The sequence below is a fragment of the Protopterus annectens genome, chromosome 2.part0 (genome assembly GCF_019279795.1).
Source record: "Protopterus annectens isolate FY-2018-M chromosome 2.part0, PAN1.0, whole genome shotgun sequence".
In the NCBI taxonomy this organism is placed as follows: Eukaryota; Metazoa; Chordata; order Ceratodontiformes; family Protopteridae; genus Protopterus; species Protopterus annectens.
In genome coordinates, this window is record NC_056728.1 from 746,741,786 (window position 1) to 746,763,821 (window position 22,036).

The 22,036-nt window shown below is 35.0% G+C and overlaps 1 long non-coding RNA gene across 1 annotated transcript in view; it reads right to left on the reverse strand.

The window, feature by feature from the left end:
* Positions 1-21,315, reverse strand: part of LOC122793223 — a 181,995-nt gene extending 160,680 nt beyond the window's left edge. Inside the window, exons 1-2 of the long non-coding RNA XR_006363453.1 lie at positions 20,783-21,315; positions 20,555-20,649 (exon numbers count right to left, since the gene is read on the reverse strand). This is a non-coding gene — a long non-coding RNA (uncharacterized LOC122793223). The remainder of the gene's footprint in view (positions 1-20,554; positions 20,650-20,782) is intronic.
* Between the last annotated feature and the right edge of the window lie 721 nt (positions 21,316-22,036).

A 22,036-nucleotide genomic window follows, 5' to 3' on the forward strand; every position in this document is an offset into this window, starting at 1 on the left:
AAAAATGTTAAACTGGCTAAAATTTCCCCACCATCTTCTCTCCCAGTTCTGGTTATTCATTCCATATTATATCAACATTCATTCTATCCCAACCTATCCTCCCTTATCTCCTAATATACTCCTTCTAGGACTCTTCGAAGCTCACCTCAAGACCTACTACAAATCTGTCAACCAAAGAATATTAATGGCTGCATCCTTTACATCTATAATCCAGCCAAATCATGGAACAAACTCCCATGGGAAATAAGGACTTTCAACAATGTTAAGGAATTTAAATCGGCCACAAAAGAATACCTGCACAGTCAATAGTCTTGCTGCTGTACTCAGCATCCTTAACCTATTCTCTTTCCTATTCCTAGTGCAGCACAGTTGCCTGCCTTAATCCACTGCTTAAGTTCTGCCTTACCTACACATTCTTACTTCCTACTCAATCTAACGATACTCCTACTCTCATACCAATTCTATTTATTATGATCTTGCTGTAACTGCTTTAATTAAAATATCTCAATTATGCTGCATTACAATCACAATCCTATCTCTGAATCGGTGTCTATACTTGTTTCTTATTGAAAACTTAATGTTAATAGTCTGTATTTAATATAAATGCTATTTGAACATTATAAATATGTTACCAAACAGGAACAAAAACTCACGAAGAATAAAGAACAACCAGGAACAATATCCAAACACACCCGTGGAGACAATAATTCAACTGAGCTTCAGAGTAGTCCTTGGTCAATTCTGATTGTTTCTTAAACACAAACTTGTCTCTGCTTTCGCTCATTAGCAGCAGTGCAAAAGAACTGCCTGCTCACGGTGAGCAGGCAGTTCTTTTGTACTGCTGCTAATGAGCGAAAGCAGAGACAAGTTTGTGTTTAAGAAACAATCAGAATTGACCAAGGACTACTCTGAAGCTCAGTTGAATTATTGTCTCCACGGGTGTGTTTGGATATTGTTCCTCATTATAAATATGTTTTAACTAAATAATTCTGGGAGCTTTCCTCCAAATGTTGTCTTTTTTTGGTACCGTAAGTACTCTCTTTACTTTTATAAGTAACTGTGGAGCTTTTCTCCCCAGACTTCCACTGAAAAAGGGCTATAAGCTCATTCAGACAAACCCAGTCAACAAATGTAAAATAAAACAAATAAATAAATAAATAAATAAGTACTAAAAATGAATTGATTTATTAAATTTGTTTTACTTGGTCACTGTCACACATTGGCTATGTGTTGCACATGCAATCTTGGTCAATGTCTTTGTGTCAGCATTTTTTTTCTTTGTATTGCTATGTGCATTTAATACTTGCTATTATGTTTAACAATATAGCTCAAGCCTTGGCTGAAAAGGGTCCTGGAACCAGTTTACTTTCCTGGTTATCAAAGTATAAACAAATATGAAACAGAAAAAAAAGAGGGTGAACATGACAGAACTAATTAAGGGACTAGTAAAGCACATTTTAATTCTGCATCATTCATGAGAGAGAAAAACTTCAAACTAGTTCTTTCTGCTACTTCCCAATGCCTTCAGTGGGAATTCATACTGCTTTTTGTGATATAAAAAGGATCATTTACTGCAGTGAGAGTTTACATACCTCAACATGAAATGTGGGGGAAGGCATATCAATTCTTTTAGGACTACAAAAGACTCCCTTTACAAAAACCTGTTATTTACCTCCTTTCTTTTGCTGGAAGTAGCTAACAGCTATTTATAGCATAGAACAAGCTCTGACAGACATATAAATGAGGCTTAGTCAGGGAAAAATAGAAGTAGCTCTGTTACAGAATGTATGTTTAGTTGATAGTGCTCCACAGTCCTGCCATTGTCTCTTAATGCCATGAGAAAACACCACTTCCTTATGTCTAGCCTGACTCATATAAAGAGGACTTAAAATGTATTCTGGGAAGAAGGAATGAAAGCAAGAACACAAGATCACATTATCAAGGCAGACCCCATCATCGACCATTCTGAGGGAGACACATTAAAATTGTAAAAGAAGCACTTGGAGTGATTTTGAGGTATTAAAACAGCTCAAAAGCAAAGATGCAATGAAAAATATGTTTTTTTTAGTTATAAGGTGGAGTTTTCCTTTAATAAATACATTACAGATGTCTCCTCTGTCAAGAAAACATAAAATGTGTGCTCAAAAAGAATTCCTCGACTGAGATATCTTATAACATCAAAAATCCTAAATGCAACAAATCTCTGGTTCCTGATGACATTGCACCAAAATTATAAAAACAATTATCTCATAAGATTATACCCATCTTACATTATGCTGTTTTTGAAGTGCAAAATAATCTAATTATTCCACTTTCTTGGAGATATTATTCTATAACTACTACACTAAAAAAAGATAAGGATGACTTTTATATTTAGATTCTAGATCAATTGTAGTTTTAAAAATTGACTACAAACTATTTATGCATATTTTATGAATATATAAAAAGTTTCATCTGTGTTTTAATTAATGATGATCAAACAGGATTTATTCCTAATAGGCACACTCAAAACAATATCAAAGGAATTCTAACCCCACTTGATATTATTAATACAAACAAAAAGAAGCATTTTACTAGCCTTTATGTAGAAAATGCTTTTGCCTCCAGAAATTAGACTTATCTATTTGAAGTTTTAAGATTTTTTAGTTTTCCAGAATATTGTATCTGTCCAGTAGAGCCCATTTATAAGAATAACATAATCTACAATAAAAATGGTACTTTCACATCTAATCCAGTTCTAATTAGAAGGGGGACTGAACAAGGTTGTCCTATTTCTCCTTTATTATTTGCCCTACTGAAATTTTAATGTTTCAAATTTGATCAAGTTCTAAAATTAATGAATAACAATTGTTATTTGTGAATCTAAATTAATTTTATTTGCTGATGATACAATGGTATCATTAACAAATCCACACATGTTTAAATAACCTTTCACTAATGATAACAATAGTTTAATTTCCAATTTAGATTTTATTAATAGTAAATCAAAATGTATCATTTTCAATAAGCAAATTGAATCATCCATGCTTTTTACTAGATTTTGATTAAGCTTAAGAAACTCAGGATTTTAAAGCATTTAGGTATTTATATTAAAGATATCTGTGATGATACTAGAATTATAAATTTTGCAAAATCATATGGAAAAATCCAAATTAATTAATTTCTGGATTAATGTATTTATTTCTTTTGAACATAGACTGCAATTAATAAAAAAGGAGAATCTTACCATTTTTTTATATTATTCAAACTACCTCCTTTTATTCAGAAAATGTTGTTTAAAATGTAACAAAAACTTATCAAACTTTTTATGGTATCCATAAAATCTAGAATGCTTTTCTCACCACTTAAGAACTTAGGAAAACGATTGTTTCAGATTTTGTAATCTTGAAACTTATGCTAAAGCTGTGACTACTAAAATAATAAATAAGTGAATTGATATAAACTACATGGCCAATTGGAAACAATTGCCTATATAATTATTGAATGAACCCGATAATAGAGCAATACATTGCACAGGTGTCCACAAAATCACTTTATTTGATTTTGTGGACAGCTGTGCGCTGTATTGCTCTATTACCTGGTTCTACAGTTTTGGTGTTTGTTGTGTTTTACAATTATTTAATGATAAAAATGAAGATTTCCGATATTTATAATGAATTTCCATCTAAATATTCATTGTTAGTCCTTTGTAACTATTTCTGTATAATGTAGCTAACCCTTTCATTCCCAAATATGCTAACTCAAACTTACATAATTTTAATATAATTATATACAATCAGATTGATTTAAATTGTAGTTTGTTTCATTAATTACATGTAGTACTACTAAAGGAACTTTTAGAAGGAGGTCATGTTTGAAAATGCTTTCATGAAAAGTAAATGGCTTCTATGTTTGGTATAATTCCTTCAATAAAGTTTCATTAAACTCTACTAAAGAGATAATGATGGAGTTTAATTTAGATTCATTTGATGGGTTACTAATTAAAAGTATTAAGAGTTTTGTTCTAGATAAATTTTTGAAGGAACTCATAGTAATTATCTTTCCATTTCTAAACCAATTTATTATTTTCTCTTGATTATATATACATATCATAGTCCCTCTTCAATAATTTCAGACTTGTAAAAAATATTTTTAAATTATGAAATCAATTTTAGATGATCAGTTTTATGATATTATATTATTAGAAATCATATCAATATTTCAGAAAGCAACCTGCATGATGTACTTCATCTGTTCATTACAGGGGCATTTTATTATTGGAAGTGCATATATAGATCTTACTTTACTCCTGAAAATTATCAAAACTATCTACAAAGTACACTAACAAGTGTTGGAGATGTAATAGTGGAGCAACAGCTCATCTACGTTCAATTTGAAGAAAGAAGATTTCTATTTCATTTGGACTATTCCAGCAGTAGTTAGAAAAAAATATCACCAGGGATTGGATGAAAGAGAGAGCACCTAACTTCAATTATTTCATTTCATTATTAAAATAAATCATCAATAAAGAAACTGACATAAAAGACTGAGTACTTCTTCAAAAACTGCATTCAACAATCCTACGACTAAAGTTATTCATTTACTTAAATCTTGAAATTAATACTCCAGTGTATTTTTCTTTGAATTGTAATGGTTCATATCTTAACACACTTGTTCACACAGTTAATAGTTTGTTCATGAATATATTTAATATAACTCTTTAAAAAAGGAAAGCTTAAGAAAATTGTATAAGGGAGATTACGTACTATCAATATTGGGACTGGTGCATGGATACTAAAAGAATGTATGCATGCAAACAGTACTGGAGATAGATCTAATTTCTTGTATAGTTTTATAGAGTCTATTATTCAAAAACATGTCAATTTCAAAAGATAAAAATAATGTGAGATATATGGCTAAATCTCCTCCATTGACCTCTAGATCACTGCAAATATTTTGTGCCAAGAAAACACATTTTTGGAATACTTCTAGAAGGTTTCCATATCTAAGAATAAGTTCAGATACAAAAAAGCATATATGAGTTTATGGTGTCTTACTAAGAAATCTTAGACATAGTATGAATTGAAATTAATAGGTAACATTAAGAATAACAGCAAAGTTTTTCATAACCGTGTACACAGTATAGGAAAACAATAACTGGTGAAATGCCTGAACATTAATAACTCACTCGTGACTTAACTAAGCCAAATAATAAACACATCTAGTTTTATTTTTATTTTCATAAATGATTCCAACGACTACATTATTTTCTAACATGGGGTTTGGCAGGAATAAAATATGCTCTGAAATCATATCTTAAGAAATTAAGACAACCACAATAAAATAAGATGTAAAGCAGCATCAGGCCCAGATGGTCTAAATCGTTACTGTCAAAAGTCTGTACTTTTTCTGTACCTTGTTTAATGTATTTGTTAAAGAAAACATTGTTCACTGATTTTGCACTGAAAATTCGGAAGGAATCTCTTGTAGTAGTTAGCTGTTTAAAAAAAAAAAACAGGTTATATAAATAATTATAGACCAGTAAGACTGACTCGTTTGTTTGGGAAGGCCAATGAAAGTCTTATTCTGAAATTGCTTTGTAAGTCATATTAAACAAATCTTGATATTCTCAACACAGTTTTGTGCATGGTCACTCATGTTTGAGAAACCTTTGAAAATTTTATGGCAACATTTTATGAAGTGACCTTGGATTAGACATAGATTTGGTCTTTTTTGATCTTTTAAGATCACTTAACTTAGTACCAAAAAAAATTCAGGTTCTGAGTCCCTTTAACTCTAGTAACTATTTTATTAAGTGGGTGAGTATTATTAAGTGGGTATATCAATGACTTGTAAATAGGAGATGGAAGGTGAAAGTGCAAAACAGAGTCTCAGAGTATGAGCTAGTCGATGTTGATGCTCGTCAGGGGTCAGTTCTGAGATCTTTCTTGTTTAGTATATTTAAGGCCTCCTTACCAGCTAGTAATGGCACATGGATAAGCAAGTATGAAGATGTCACCAAGTTCGGTGTGATTGTTATTAGTACTAATAAATAGTGATTGTTACAAAAGCTGTTGTATTCTATATATAGAGATGGACTATCATCAATGCAGTATTTGTAATATTTCAAAGTGTAAAGTTCCTGGCTTTGATATAGATAATAGTGAGTGCCCATATGCAATTAATCAAGAAATTATCCCAGAATCAAATACTGTGAAAGATATAGAGCTTTAGTTATTGACCAGCAAATATTTGAGGACCAGACATTGGCTGTTCCTAAACATTGTGCAGAATTATGATAGACATCCTCTGTGCTAATAGCAGTAGTGGAAAAAAAGTACTGATCCACTGATCTCCCTTTAAAAGTCACTAAACAACTTACATAAAGATCATTATGGGCAAGTATACACACAAAGACACACACACACACACACACACACACACACACACACACACACACACACTCATATGGATCCCTATTCACATGATCAAAATTACACTTACCCAAAAGTTAAAAAGATAATATGACTTTGCAGAAAAGTTACTTTCATGAAAACTCGTGTCATTGGAATTCAACTCCATGAAAGGCAACACTTGGCCACCACTACAAAATAAAAACCAAAAAAAAAACAAAGCAAATCAAATCCACCCAAGTGGGGAGCTTTGCCCCCATACCCCTCCCTAAATAAATATAGCAACTGGGGAATATCACTACAGTGGGGAAAAGGGCAAAGTTCACCATGTTGGCAACTGTATCTTTTCCCAGAGTAAAATTCCAGTGATCCGAGCATTCATGAAAGTATGTTAACTTTCAGTTGTGTAATTTCAATCATGTGAAGGGGATCCATACATATATGTATACACACACACACACACACACACACACACACACACACACACACACAAATATATAGATATATACACATACATACATTTTAGACTCTCCCAAAAATCTCAGAAGAATCAAAAAAAAACTTTTACTAGGCAGCAATCTAGCGTGCCGCATCTTTACTATAAGGAAAGAAGGAAAGGCTGAAACAAGTGAAGTTATTCTCAGTTGCATATAAGTTGCTTAGAGAAGACTTATTGTTAGTATTTAAATGCCTCAAAAAATGAAATACTGGCAACAGGTTTCACGTCATGAACAAGAGATACTAGGAATAGTAATTTATTTTGGTGATCTACATGTGGCTAGATCAACATATCTGAATAACTCCTTCATATATAGAGCAAGTACAAGATGGAATTCTGTTCCACTTGTGCCATATACATCTTTGAAAGTATTTAAGGTACAAGTGGAAGGATATTTTGGAGGTGATGTTTATGAGTTTTATAATTTGACACTAACTTCCTTTGAAACTCTTGAGGCTTTGGGCTTGCTGTATCGTTACCTTGAAACATTACATTGAAACATTGCAACATTATAGGTTCACAGAACCTATAATGGTTCATAGATTAGTACTTGGCTAACTGCCCTTTTGGGCCATATTGAGCCTAGCTAATTACCCTATATGAGAATCAAATCCTGCACCTTGCGTCTGTAAGGTAACCACCTTAACCATTATGCCAACCTGCCCCATACAACATCAGCAACAAGGCCTAAGGAAAACACGGGAGGCTTACCAAAGGTACCTGAATACAATTCAGAATAGTTGACAGGTTTTATTTTTTTCTCTAACATGAATGGTTTAAAAGTGGCTAGCTTATAGCTAAAGCATTTTACCTTTAGAATTCCCCAAAGGGAGTTTAATACAGAAATGCAAATAACTGAAACACAAATCATCATGGCAAATAAAGCTTGTCGCCCAGCTAGTCTGACAAATTTCTTGTTTAGTAAAAGAACTTAAGTTGCAGACTCTATTGCATTCATTTCTAATCAGGCCCTTTGTCAGTCCTTGACATTTACTTCTTGGATTATCTTATTGTCATTGAGTCCATACCTCCTTAAAAACATTTTCCATGTATGTGCTGCTTTTGTATCAAAGAACAAGTCCAACCTCCAGGGTAGTTAACCTTCTCCAAGGTTTTTTTTTTTTCCATCTCTGCACCACTGTCTTGGTATAATTTATTAGAACATATTCTGTATCCTTCATCCATTCACTTCATCTTGCCTGCCAAGTAGACTGAAATTAAGCATTGGCCAGCCATGATTTTATATCTTAGGTGTGTGTCTCAATGAGGTCAATGTTATAACACATAAACAGAACTAAAACAAAACTCTTATTCAAAGTGGTAGTTATTGCAATCTTTATATGAAGAGTAGTGATCATTTATATTGCATATCTATATGAAGAAACTGTTAAATTCTCCAATTATATCTTTAAAAAGTAAAGTATGAAATTCAACAGGTTGCCTGAAGCTGCCTTACCAAAACTGTGAATCATCAATCACAAACAGAGTTGTTAGAACTGCCACTTAATAAAGATAGTGGTGTGAATAGTGGGCAAGACTGGAGCGACTTCAGCTTTGAATAATTAACAATACATTCAAGTTTAGTCACTTTATCTGGAATACGATTAACATGTACCATTGTTTTATTTATTTGTAATCGTTCACTGGGTAGAGCATTGATCCACAGAACCTTTCTCAGACTCACCCTTAGAGCACTGCCTGTTTAAATGCATTGCAGAGAATCAAGTGGCAAACAAGAAGGGGCCAATGGAATTAAGCTTTACATTACAGGATGAAGTTTGTTGTCTTAATCCTCTGTGAGAACTGCCACAAAAATAGTAATAGACGTAGGATTTGACCTCTAAACCTACAGGTATGGGAGTCCTGGGCACAATCACTATCTCAGGCAGCTTATAATTAAAATAAATACGGACAACATCTTGAGTGACAATTCAAGAACAAGCATATCACAGCACTGATATCATAAGTGAACATAGAAACCGGGTCATACTATCAAGATACAAATGTGTTTGGAAACGACCAATAAACACAGAATACAAAAACACATCAAATGAGGCATTAGCATTACACAAATGACCACATATAATAAAAAAAGATGTTTAACATGCTTAATTGTTTTATCTGTGGTCTTCATTCATGCTCATATATCATCTGTGAGTGTTCCCCATTGCATTCTCTGACTGTGCTCAATCATTCAACCATATTTTCTTGATAAGTGTTTTCCATCTAGACGTTATTGATTATATAAGTCATGAAAACCTCTACTGCATTACCCCTTCTTCATCAAGGCTGTAAATACTAAATTATTTTAGTAAAATATCTGAATAATAAAACTTCAGTGGCATTCTGGGTGAGTTTAATCCATTGACTATTTCACCAGTATAACAAAGGCTAAACAAATAAGAACAATAAGAACTTGTAATCCTTTCTGTAATGAACCTAACAGTGACATTTGACAAAATTATCCCTTTATCTGTCTGGTGATTACGATTTTTAGATGCCTTTTACATAAAACCTAAACTTGGTAGGATGATTTATCATAAGGTTATAGGCTATTTCATGATTGCCAATCCATCAGTTCTTTTATCTGTTAGGATGGTAGCAATGCAATGCAATGTGTGAACTTATGATACCTTTGAATGAAAAGATCAGTTGAACTTTATAGATTCCTGCTCCACTGTTTGCTGCTACTACCTTTACCGCATTATATACTTTGATTGCATTGGTGAAAAAGACAGATTATATACATCCATAAATAAAATGTTACTGTTTCCATAAACAGTAGATAACTGGAAATTAATTCAAACTTGGTTTTACAGTTATGAGTAGGAATACCACAGCTATTATTTCTGATGTCAGCTAGTTGGAAGAAATGCCCTTTTTTCTATAAATACACTGTGAAATTGTCTTCATACATATTGTGACACAATTTCAGTGTCTGATTTATACACAGACCACCTTTACTATTGTTCAATGGCCCACTATCACAAGTTATACATACTGTACTGAAGGACAATGGCTTGTTATCAATGGTATCTAATCTATAAAAAAATAAAACAAATAACAAGTGCATCTATCCACCTGTGTGAGATTCTGCACAGTTAACAAAATGTCTTGAAATGGAAAGAGTAAGAAAATTTGTGAAGCAGACTTTATTGTACCTTTTAATGCTATGGTGGTTTCTTCTGAAACATTTGAGTACTGGGAAAGTTAGCTGCTGTACTATGCATACAAGATGCATCTTTCCCAGGGGTCGCTCATGCTATAGGACTGTGGGACTGCAGCCCCTCCACCTGTAAAATGGGTCCTCCACCTGCAAAATGGATTAAATATATTCCCCATTTCCCCCCACCGTAGAACAAATTAAAATAAAAATTCTCAGACTCCATGCATGCGTGCTTAGTTCCTGACTGCTGTGTTAGGCAGACCAGAACTCCAAGCATACATGCTCATGCATTCTGAGCTCCAGACTGCTCTGATAGGCAGTCTGGATAGGGAAGGCAGGAAACTCTGCCCTTCCAGCCCAGAGGTCTGTACAGTGACAACTGCACAAACCGGAAAGTCACCAGACTGTATCACCCGCAGGCTGGACCAACAGCAGGAGACTCCAGCCTCCTCACATCTCACGGTAGACCCAACGGCATGCACAGGCCATTATGGAGGACTGATCAGGCTGCAGGATCACTATGTAGGAGCTGGTCTGAGGACAGGTGATCGCTGCAGAGGATGTAGCTGAGTACAGAGCCAGGTAGGATGTTTATGGAGGACACAGAATCTGGTGTGTGTGTGTGAAATGCCCCACTTGCTTCATGGTGGTGGGTAGAGAATAAGGTTTGAATGCTGTACCTTGGGCCCAAATGACATGAGCCTGAATTCCCTACCCACCACCATCTGTAAAACATTTGCAGATTTTTGCCTCATATTTGTTCTGTTCCTCATAAAATCTGTGGTTTCTGTATTTTTGTTACTTTACTTGACATAGCCAATAGTGCAGTGGTGCAGTGGTAGCAGTGTTGCCTGACAGCTACGGGTTGTCTGGTTAGATTCTTGGCTGGGGTGTCCTCTGTGTGGAGTCTGCATGTCCTCAGTGGGTATTTGTCCCTATTTTTGGACTGTATTCCCCCATTATTGACTTTGACCAGGTTGTTTGTGCCAAGGTTGAGAGCTATGGTGATAACTGAACTCATTGAATATGTTTGGGGGCTGTATTCCCCCATTATTGGCTTTGTTCAGGTGTTTTGTGCTAAGATGTTGACAGCTGTAGTGAGAACTGAATTCACTAAATGGTAGCCATTTAAGTTTCAGTCTTCCTTTCTTTCATAAAAATAGATGATTTGTCATTATGATACATTGCTCTGGCTGTTTTGCATAGGGTCCTGGGTTCAATACTTGGCAATGAAATGTATGGTGGTAACACAGCATTTTATTCTATCAACTTTCCAACATTAACTAGTAAAACCAAAAATGGCAAGCAGCACTGTAAGCAGAGTCGTAGGACCGATAACTTTCCAATAAACGCAATTTAATAATGAAATACAATACACTAACACAATAAGCTGAGCGCTTTCGGTAGGATCAGTGTCCTACCTTCTTCAGATACCATACAGGTCAATTAACAGGGTTTTTAAATCATTAGAAAGCCACAATTAAACAATTAACCAAATGCCAGAATAACTCAACTTGTCCTTAAAGGTGCAGTGGATATCTCAGTGCTATGCACTACCATATGTAAACCAATATAAGCACACTTTTCTCAAATTTAATAAATAAAAAATGCTACATATTCTTGCCTAAAAAGTCAAACATAAAATCTATTAAATACAATTAATATAATTGTGTAAATATAATATAAATTTAGTATAGATGTCCAATGTTTTTCAAAAAGATGAATAAATAAATAAATACATTTAAATATGTATGCAGTATGTATAAAATACTGTATAATATATTATAATATGTTATAAAATGTATATAAAACCTATAAATAAGTATGTTAAAAATCTTCACGTATAAGAACACATACCAGGGGCGACCAAAAATTAGTACTCTAAACATTTTACCCATTATTGACAGAAATTACTAGCTTAAACCTACAATTGAATGCCATATACAAATCATAGACCTGACAACCCATAGGTAGTATAATAAAGAGGTCATGGTATTCAGCTAAAATCATCTTTTCAAAGCTAACCATTTCAAAATGCTTTTAATAGATATATATTCATTAAGACCAGGGTATATGTGGGCTTCAGTTCTAATCTGCCACATAATTTCATCAATCTCTAAATTTAACTGCCACGGACCCCCTCTAGGGTCCGGGTGTCTTTGTTGTAGGATTGAGAATTTAAAACTGTGGTCAGGAAAGTCAGCAATATGTCTGCCAAAGTATTATTCAAGTCTTTCTTGCCGATGGCATATACATGCTCATAAATACACTGTCTCCGTTTTCTCTCCGTCTTTCCAATGTAAAATACGGAACATTGAGAACACGTGGCTGCATATATAATACCTTTAGTTTGACAGTTATATCTTCCTTTTATGGCAAATATTTTGTTTTTCAATTTAATTTTATTGTCACCACAAATAAACTTGCATTGGTGACATGCACCACATTTGTGCATACCCGAATTAGCTTGGATATTAGTCGTATTTTTCCTTTCTAATATGGCCTTTAAATTCGCCCCTCTTCTAAACATGATTTTGGGTTGTAGGCCTAACATTTTAACTAAGCCTAGATCTTCTGTTATAATGGACCAGTTCTTATACAAAATTTCTTTCATGTTATAATGGTCCAAAGAGTAAGTACAAAGGAAGCTGACACAGTAGTCTGATTCAAGCTTAGGAGGAGACTTATTATTAACTGTACTCAGGACATTTGATATAGAAGATAACCTATTGGTTAGCAAGGGCCTAAAATGACCTACTTGCCTTTTATTGCTAACTTCCAAGCCAATAGAATCTAGCAAGGGTTTAGGGTACCCACGACTTAGAAACATGCTCTTAAGAAGTGAACACTCCAAATAGAAATCTGTATCATCAGTGACCATCCTAGCCGCTCTCACTAATTGTCCCTTCACTACGGACTTTTTTTGGTGAAAGGGGTGACTACTTGTAAAATGTAAGAACGAATTTGAATAGGATGGTTTTCTATGTATTACACTCTAATATCTTCTATTGCTTATGTCCTTGACAAGATGAACATCTAAATAGTTAATTTCCATTTCATCAAATTTATAAGTAAATTCGAAGAAATCAGTCATGGATTGTATACTATCCATAAAGGTAGAAATACGTGCTGTAGGACCTTTCCATATAATAAACATATTATCCTGGTAACGAGTATACCAGGCTACATTTTCCATAAATAACTCGTTCTGGAAAAGCAAGGATCACTCCCAGTATGCCATGATGCAATTAGCAAAGCTGCCCCCACATGGAGAGCCCATGGCTACCCCTGTCTTTTGCAGAAAAAAGTGTCCATCAAAAATCATATAATTGTTTTTTAATACAATTTCAAGTAATGTCTCCCCTAAATAAATAATGTTCTCTATTTATTTAATTCAATAATGAAATACAATACACTAACACAATAAACTGGGTGCTTTCGGTAGGATCAGTGTCCTATCTTCTTCAGATACCATACAGGTCAATTAACAGGGTTTTTAAATCATTAGAAAGCCACAATTAAACAATTAACCAAATGCCAGAATAACTCGACTTGTCCTTAAAGGTGCAGTGGATATCTTGGTGCTATGCACCACCATATGTAAACCAATATAAGCACACTTTTCTCAAATGTAATAAATAAAAAATGCTGCATATTCTTGCCTAAAAAGTCAAACATAAAATCTATTAAATACAATTAATATAATTGTGTAACTATAATATAAATTTAGTATAGATGTCCAATGTTTTTCAACAGCATTTGGTTAATTGTTTAATTGTGGCTTTCTAATGATTTAAAAACCCTATTAATTGACCTGTATGGTATCTGAAAAAGGTAGGACACTGATCCTACCAAAAGCGCTCAGTTTATTGTGTTAGTGTATTGTATTTCATTATTAAATTGTGTTTATTGGAAAGTTATCGGTCCTACGACTTTGCTTACAGTGCTGCTTGCCATTTTTGGTTTTACTAGTTTGTGGTTTTGCATTCAAGACTTGTTTGAGTGTTCGTTAACTTTCCAACATTATACAAGTAATGTTTAAAATATGTCCCTGGTTTTTGGGCTTTTGCCCCCCCCCCCCCAATAAATGTTGGCTTTTTCCAGGTTTCTTGTGCTGCAAAGTTCAGAGATACAGTTGAGTGTCAAGTAGATTTTACAAGGAGCTGAGAGCTGCAGGGGAACAAAAGTTTACTGCTGCTTATGCCAAGTCTGGTAACTTTGTAAATAGCACAACAGGTAGTGTATTTGCTTTTGATGCTGAAGGCTGTGGGTTCTACTCCTGCAGTAGATAGATCCATTGCTCATGCTGTGCACTGTTTTAAAGGGGATGGATGCTGCAGTCCTCTTTGGCAAAAATACCTAGTAACGATGAACCTATCAGTTTGCCATCCATTGCCTATTGTGATATTACTAGCATTATCATTTTTTTAATGCAACATAGGCAATTTATTCCTCAAGGGCAACAGGCACTTTATTTGTAGATGAAACAATGACATATAAAGTTGCTTGCTAGCAGTAACCTCTTTGTTAGTTAACAGATTTCTTTAATGTGGAATTATTTAGATGACTTTTACTTCTTCGGAGATTTTGCATATTTACTGATACTGGTGGACTGTAGACGTTTGAGTAGACTTTTATGTTGGAAATGTTCTGAATTGGGCAGTTTTGTCATTATTGGTGCATGCATTTTGTTTCATTGTTTACTGGAAAAATGTTCAAAACAATAAATTTAAAATGACCTCTAACAACTGTACTGCATTGTACAAGGAATATAATTTAATACAGGAATGTGTATCAAAGAGCATGTGTATGTTTCGTGTTCAAGGGGCCTATGATTTGAAAACAGCTCAAAATTAATCTTTATCTGCCACTGGCAAAAATGTATTTTCTTTGAATGTGGGTTTCAATGCTGTTTCAACGAATGTGAGTTTCAAGAGCAGAGAAGTTTTAATGCTAATTCTATTTTTATTGTGAGACTGCATTGCTTTGTTTAGCTGATATCTATTAGGGTTTATGCTGTAAAATATAAAATAAAACTTTCAAATGAAATCCATATCATCACAGAAGTAAAGCAGTATGCACATTACAGTGTTTATGGCAAATGGGGTGAAATAACCAAGGAATGGGACATTGGAATGGCTGCAGGGGGGATGCTCCATTCGACCACGATTTTGTGAGGGGGGAGAGCAGCAAACTCAGACAGCCCCAGCTGAACTATACCTCTCAACTGTCCAGAATTTTGCAGAATGAATCGATTTTTGCTTCTTATTTTTGGTTTGTTCCTCATAAAATTTCTGGTTTTCTGCCAAATCATTTAGGAATGAAGTCACTAAATAATGACAGACATTGAGTTTCAGACGTCATAACCTTCAGAAAAATGCATGCTAAAGCAAGACCTGTTATTCTATCAACTGTCTTTTTAGTGCTGTTTGCATGTTCCCCCAATATATTTGGCCTTATCCAGATTTCCTGCATTAAGAGGTTGAGAGGTATGTGCAAATAAATCGCTTTATAGAATGAGAAATATCCAAACCTCTCAACTGTCTCCAATTTTGGCTCAAAATGTTGCTGTTCCTCTAATAATCCCTCTGCAAAATGGCAATTTTGGAAGAAAATGTGGAGGGTTTACAATTATAAATAACTGTAATGATCAGAGTTATAGATTACTTTCATTTCAGAAGTACATGTAGATGCTCTTATTTTGTCAGCTGCTCAAGTTAACAGTACTAATTTTAAAAAGGTGTCCCTTCTTTGACAGGTTCCCAGCTGTATTGTGTGGCAATTTTATATTTTTGCATAACATATTTGGTCTGTTTTTCATAAAATTGTGGTTTTCTGGCAAATTAGTAACAAATTGTTAAAGATTGAAATTAGAAAATAATGGCAGACATTTGAGTTTCAGATCTGATACCCTTCAAAATTTCATACTAATGCAAGACCTACTACTATTCTATTATCTTTCTAAGTTTTTAAGAGCAATATTTAAAAATTGTCCTTATTTTTGGGCCTGTGTCCCACTTCTATGTATGGCTTTGTCCAGATTTCTTGCTCTGAGGTTGAGAGGTATGAGTGTCAGAGCCATCACCATCAGCCAGAGACATTTCAAATTGTGACATACTTGTTGCACCCCACTCCCCCATGTAGTGACTCTGGATGTGTCCAAGCAAGGCAAAGAGCAGCTATGCAGTGTAAGTGTGCAGAGTATTCCCCCATCCAAGGTAGACCACAAGTATGACTGTGGCTTTTCATCTGTCCTTCATTTTGCAGAATGTTCTGGATTTCTGTCATATTTTTATACTGTTGATTTATGCTTCTTATTATTCAGAAATTGCATGTAAGACGCTGTCCGGTTCGATTCTCAGCTAGAGCGTCTCCTGCGTGGAGACATGCATGAATGGGCGTACCTTCATTGAAGGTTGTGCATCAGACCTGACAAGCCAGTACGTAAAAATCAACTGCCAATCATTAGCGGACCGGAGTTCCACTGTGGCGACCCCTAACCGGAAAAAGCCGAAAGACACAAACAAACAAATTATTCAGAAACTGCATGCTGTTGCAGTGCCCTGTAGCTCTGTATTAAAGTAATAATGCTTTAATGATCATCAGGTAAGCTTGTCGGAGATTGTAAGATGCAAGTAAGCTTTAATAAGCATACTGTTAAAGAATTACCAACATTGCAAGCCTTTTCATTGTTGCCATGCAGAGAATATTTACACAACTAGATAAGGTATAAACCTTAGGTATTGAAATGCATATGACAGTATTTGTAATAAAGGACAGGATTACAGTATTTTCAGAAGCTCATTACATTTGTTGGAGACTTGCAGTTATCTTTGCAGGCTTTTCCCCGTAAATTAAACAGAATCCCAATCTATCATGTGTGGTCCATAACTTGTGCAGTAATCCTTTAAGCAATTTATCTTGAGCTTGTTTCTTGTTTGCTGCTCATGTTTTACTTTGATCATGTGTTCTCCATGAAATCAATAGATAGTTGTCGTCAGGCAGCAGGTCTTTTTTGGAAAAGAAACATTTTTACAAGTGGGGGTATCACAGAGATTGCTACTTTCAGCATGTTACTTGATAATTTTATAAAGCTGAATATAAATTATAATTAGAACTGCAGTGCAAGGAGAAGTGGTTTGAGCTGAGTGCTGCTTGTTTTTTTTTATACTTGATTTTGACTGGCATTCCCGTAATGTATTTAAAACGCAATTTATTTTTTCATACCTCACAACCTTTGTGTTTCCATTTAGATATTAAGTAAGTTGTCATGTAGCCAATGCATTGAAATATGTTTTTCTTCTACACTTCATTTTGTCTTGCTTGGACTCTCGTAATGACGGTTTGGCACCTAGGGCAGCGTATTTAATTAACGTTTCAGTTGCTGTGGTTTTGAACCATAGCTCCACCCCTTTCTAGTTGGTCACACCCCTTCCCATTGGCCCCACCCATTCAGCTGTCTCCTGCAGCTCCCCTTTAATTTGAAGTCACCAGCCTCCACTGATCTTTCCACATATTCTTTCATGTTGTTTTGCCAGAACTTATTATAATTAAGAAGGAAGGAAGTGATATTGTCATGGACTCTCAAACAGAACTAAATGATTGGTTATACAGTCGTTTACCTGACTTTGTTTAAGTACAAGAAATGTCAGAAAAAAGTGTTTTGAGACAATTGCCTGGATGATTTTTGACTAGCGGGAGTAAAAACTAACAACATATTCTCAATTCCACAATGTGGTAATGCAAAACTAAAATATATATTCTAAACAAAGAAGAAGCTTCTCGAATAGCTAAACTCAGTATTATTTACAACTGCAAAATATAACAAATTACTGCTTGTGTGTACATTCTGAGATATGTACTACTACGGTACTACCTTCTGTCTACTACCTTCGGTGGTACATCTAGAAGCCGCGGTGGTGCAGCGGTAGCTTTGTTACCCAGCAGCAAGATATGCTCCAATTCTATTCCCGGCTGGAGCGCCTTCTGTGTGGAGTCTGCATGTCCTCCCCGCAGTCGAGTGGCGTTCAAAAGACATGCGTGAATGGGTGTGCCTTCGTTGAAGGTTGGGCGTCGGGCTGGCACCTCGGCACCTTAAAAATCTACTGCCAATAATTAGCGGACCGTAGTTCCGCTGTGGCGACCCCTAACCGGGAAAAGAAAAACAAAACCTTCTGTGGTACATCTCTGACAAGAACTTATATTAGTGCGGTATTTAACTTCTGATAGAAAACAGAGAGGAGAGATTCAAAAAAAGTAATAGGAAATTTTAAAATACCTGCAGGACAGAAAGTGTTTTTTTTTTTTTTTTTTTCAGAATGAGTTGCAAACTGACAACACAATAATTTATACTGAAATTAACTTGGAAATCTTGCCATCTATATTTCTTAAACTGTACATTTTTTTTTCATTCTGGGCTACCTAAACACAATTAAGGCACATTATGTTAACTTTGAAACATGACGCTATATGGATAGATGTGGTGAAAACTTGATATATTATAGGTTGTATCCTAATGAATGAGATTCCTAATAGGTGGTGGTGAAGTCTTTTATTATCATCAAAAGCCTATTCTTCCAATTGCTATCATAAGCTTTGATAACATTCAATGCTTCTTAGGTTTGTAACATTATCTGATATTCCACAAAGCAGTTATACTGAGGTAAACATACTGGGTGCACATGAAGGTGTTCCAGTTTTAATATATTATACGTGCTGCAGAAATGGATATGACTTGTTATCAGTGTGTTCTCCTACTCTATATACCACTTATATCAGTATCTCTCTCATAACCGTATTATTCTTTGTTTAGCAGAACGTTTTTTGCACTAGTAAACATGCTTTTAAACAGATTAGGTTATTTGCCTGTTACCTCTGTTTAGGCTAAGATGTGCAGTGTTGAGTGCAGAAGTGACAAGAGGCAAGAAGTACAATTTTTCCAAAATATATTTTATTTAATTTGTTTATTTGGTATAACATGAATTACTGGTTTTAGCCTGATAGCCAGTAGTTTTAGATTTTAGGTACATATTATTAAAACTCGGCTAGCCTGAACTACAGAGCCTTTCAAATAATCCAGTAAAATGGTATCCCATTCATACACGTAAATATGTGATGTGCAAGGTACATATTGCATAGTGTATAAATAATGTATCACAGCAACTGTGCAACTCATAATTAGTTAATGTTCTCTGGATGGAAACAGCTAACTAATAATCACCCTGACCATACAGTAAACAGATAACAATATTAAACCAGACTTTATTTTAATTTCTTACATTTCCAAGACATTAGAGAAGGCATTCATTCCATGCGGCAGCTTCTATACTTTTTCTTTTTTTTTTTGACATATGTGGTTATAATGTTTACATCATTAGAGACAGCATTCAGTGATGTAACACTCTGCCTGAAAACATTTACTAACTGCATGATGCCTGCAATATACGTTTTTAATTAATGTTCAGGAATCACAGAGACTTTTAATCTAACGTATCGGAATGCATTAGTTAATCAATACATTGATTATGTGCATGGTGCAGCTGTTGCAGTATGACCATAATATTTGAGACCTTTACTGGAAAAAAAAAAACATAGAGTCTAGAAATGTAAGTCTTTCTTTCTTTCCTTCTTTCTATTATGCAGAGAAGACACAAGACAAACATCTTAATCATTTCAACAATACTATTAGCTGCGAACATGCAAACGACGTGAGGCATTCAAGACTTTTAAACTTCCTTTCCTCCCGAGCTACATATCCACTGTCCACGATGTTATGCTACATTCATCTTGGTTCAAAAATATTTTGCTCACTCCTAAAAGTTAAATATGGTAACAGCGTTCACAGCATGCGGCCTGTGTAAGCATGTTAAAAATCACAACTTATAGCAAGTGTTACATTTTTAAACAAACTAGCCACGGGAAGTGATTTTAACATTCATGGCTAGCACTGAAAGTTTTCCATGCCTGAGCAACACTCCCATCAGAATGTCTCGTACCTCTTAAATGACTGGACAGAATGCAGACAGACACTGCTATGAACATACAGTGATGCGCTGTGTGTGCGTGCGTGTGTGTGTGCGTGTGTCTATGTGTCAGTGTAAGAGACAGAGAGAGAGAGAGAAAGCGATAGAAATCAAAGATGACCTGTCACAGTGTTGCTTTCAATCTACTGTTAAGAGCTTGGTTTCTTGTTTAGCTCCATCAGTCTGTAATTGTCATTAATGCAAGCAAAAACAATTAAATTATTTTACCAATCGTTTTTAGGTCTTTAAGAGTATGCCATTATTTCCTCCCGCACACACAAAAGCATTGCCAGACATACAAATCATTTGTCCGTAGGCTTTCAAACAGGAGCGTCCTGTCCACGTATACAAGTATATAAAACTGGTTTGTTGAATTAATTTTAAGTCCTGTGACTTTATTAGCAGAATACCCTTTACATTACTGACACTTAGAGCGACTACTTTAAAATATTAAGGTGAAACAAGCCAACCTTACCTGTAATCGTGGGGGCCATAGTGAAAAATATCCAAAATAAGCTGAAGCCACTACGGAAATCCATTTTTTCAGCAACTTATGACTGCATAATTTACCTGAAAAAAAAAAAAACATAAGCCATCTATTACGATTTTTCGTTTAACTTTTCCAATGTCATCCACATTAAGTTAATATGTTTGTTGTATCACCGTTTATTTCCCTTTTAAAAAAATTAAAATAAACATTAACCTTGTATTATTACAAGTCTGTGGGTGCTTCTCACACCACGTTCACTGCATCAGTTGCAGGACATCTGTTAACATTTGCCACCCCAAAAGTACCGAAATACCATTTAGCGTTGTTATGCACTTAGTACTTTATTGTTATGTGCACAGCAGTGCTGACAAAGACTTTGCGATTCTGTTAGCTATTAATGCCCCCGCAGCATGTAGAGTTTTACGCCTCCGCAATAAGATGTAAAAGCAAACTCCATCAGCCTGTTTATTGGGTACAAACAGTATCCAAAATGCTGTGTACAGTACATATGTCCACCCAGCTTGTTTCTTTTACTCAGGTATCTATATTTAGCATCCACTTTTCAATCAGATACCGAAACGGTACTGTTTATGGAGCATTTCTGACTAAATAATGGCTTCATCTTTCCAAAGGCAACCCAGCTTGCCTCTCAGACTAGTTGTTTGCAATAGAAGATGAGCACAGGATCTTGGTTCCCTAGTCAGAGCTCAGAATAACATGAAATTTTCTTGGAACACTTGGAAGCGGTGCATGGTTACCTTTTGCACGCATGCGTGAGCCCTAATTGTGTTGTAACAAAGCGTGCTGCTCCAGCCTTGTAGGTCACTTGAGACATCGTGATGGGATCTGCTGCTTGATGTGTCACTTCAACTCCTATTTTGTTTTATTTTACTTTCTTATTTATTTTGTTAACGACTTCTACTGATAGCATCGGAAGCACCAGCACCTCAGCTAAATAACGGTATTTAAACTTGAAAAGCAATATTGTGAGATAAAGGTCTCAATAACTCAGTTGCATCGTATATCTGATACTATAACAAAAGCCGCCTTACAAATCTTTGTACTGCTTGTTTGACAGATATGCCAAGATGCACGGTTTTCCAAGCGCACGCAAGCAAGTCAGGATTTAGATATTAACAATACCGTGGTTTATATTTAAATTTTATTACATGATTTTTGTTTGTTAATATGCAAAAGCAGTGCAAATCAATTTCGCAGTCCCCGGTCGGATGCTGTTCTTTGTTTAATCAGCAAGGCTAAACATACTTTACAATATCAAACATAACACAACCCATGAGATACAAAGCATTAATAACATAAACGTGATAAAAGTGTATCTGCACCGAAGGAAACAGTGCACAAAGTGGCGTGCGTCAGTTTTTATTACCTACTCCGCTGCCGAGATTCAGTATGCAAATATACCTGGCAGATAGAGCCTTTTTATATGTATGTTTACTTGTGCACCAA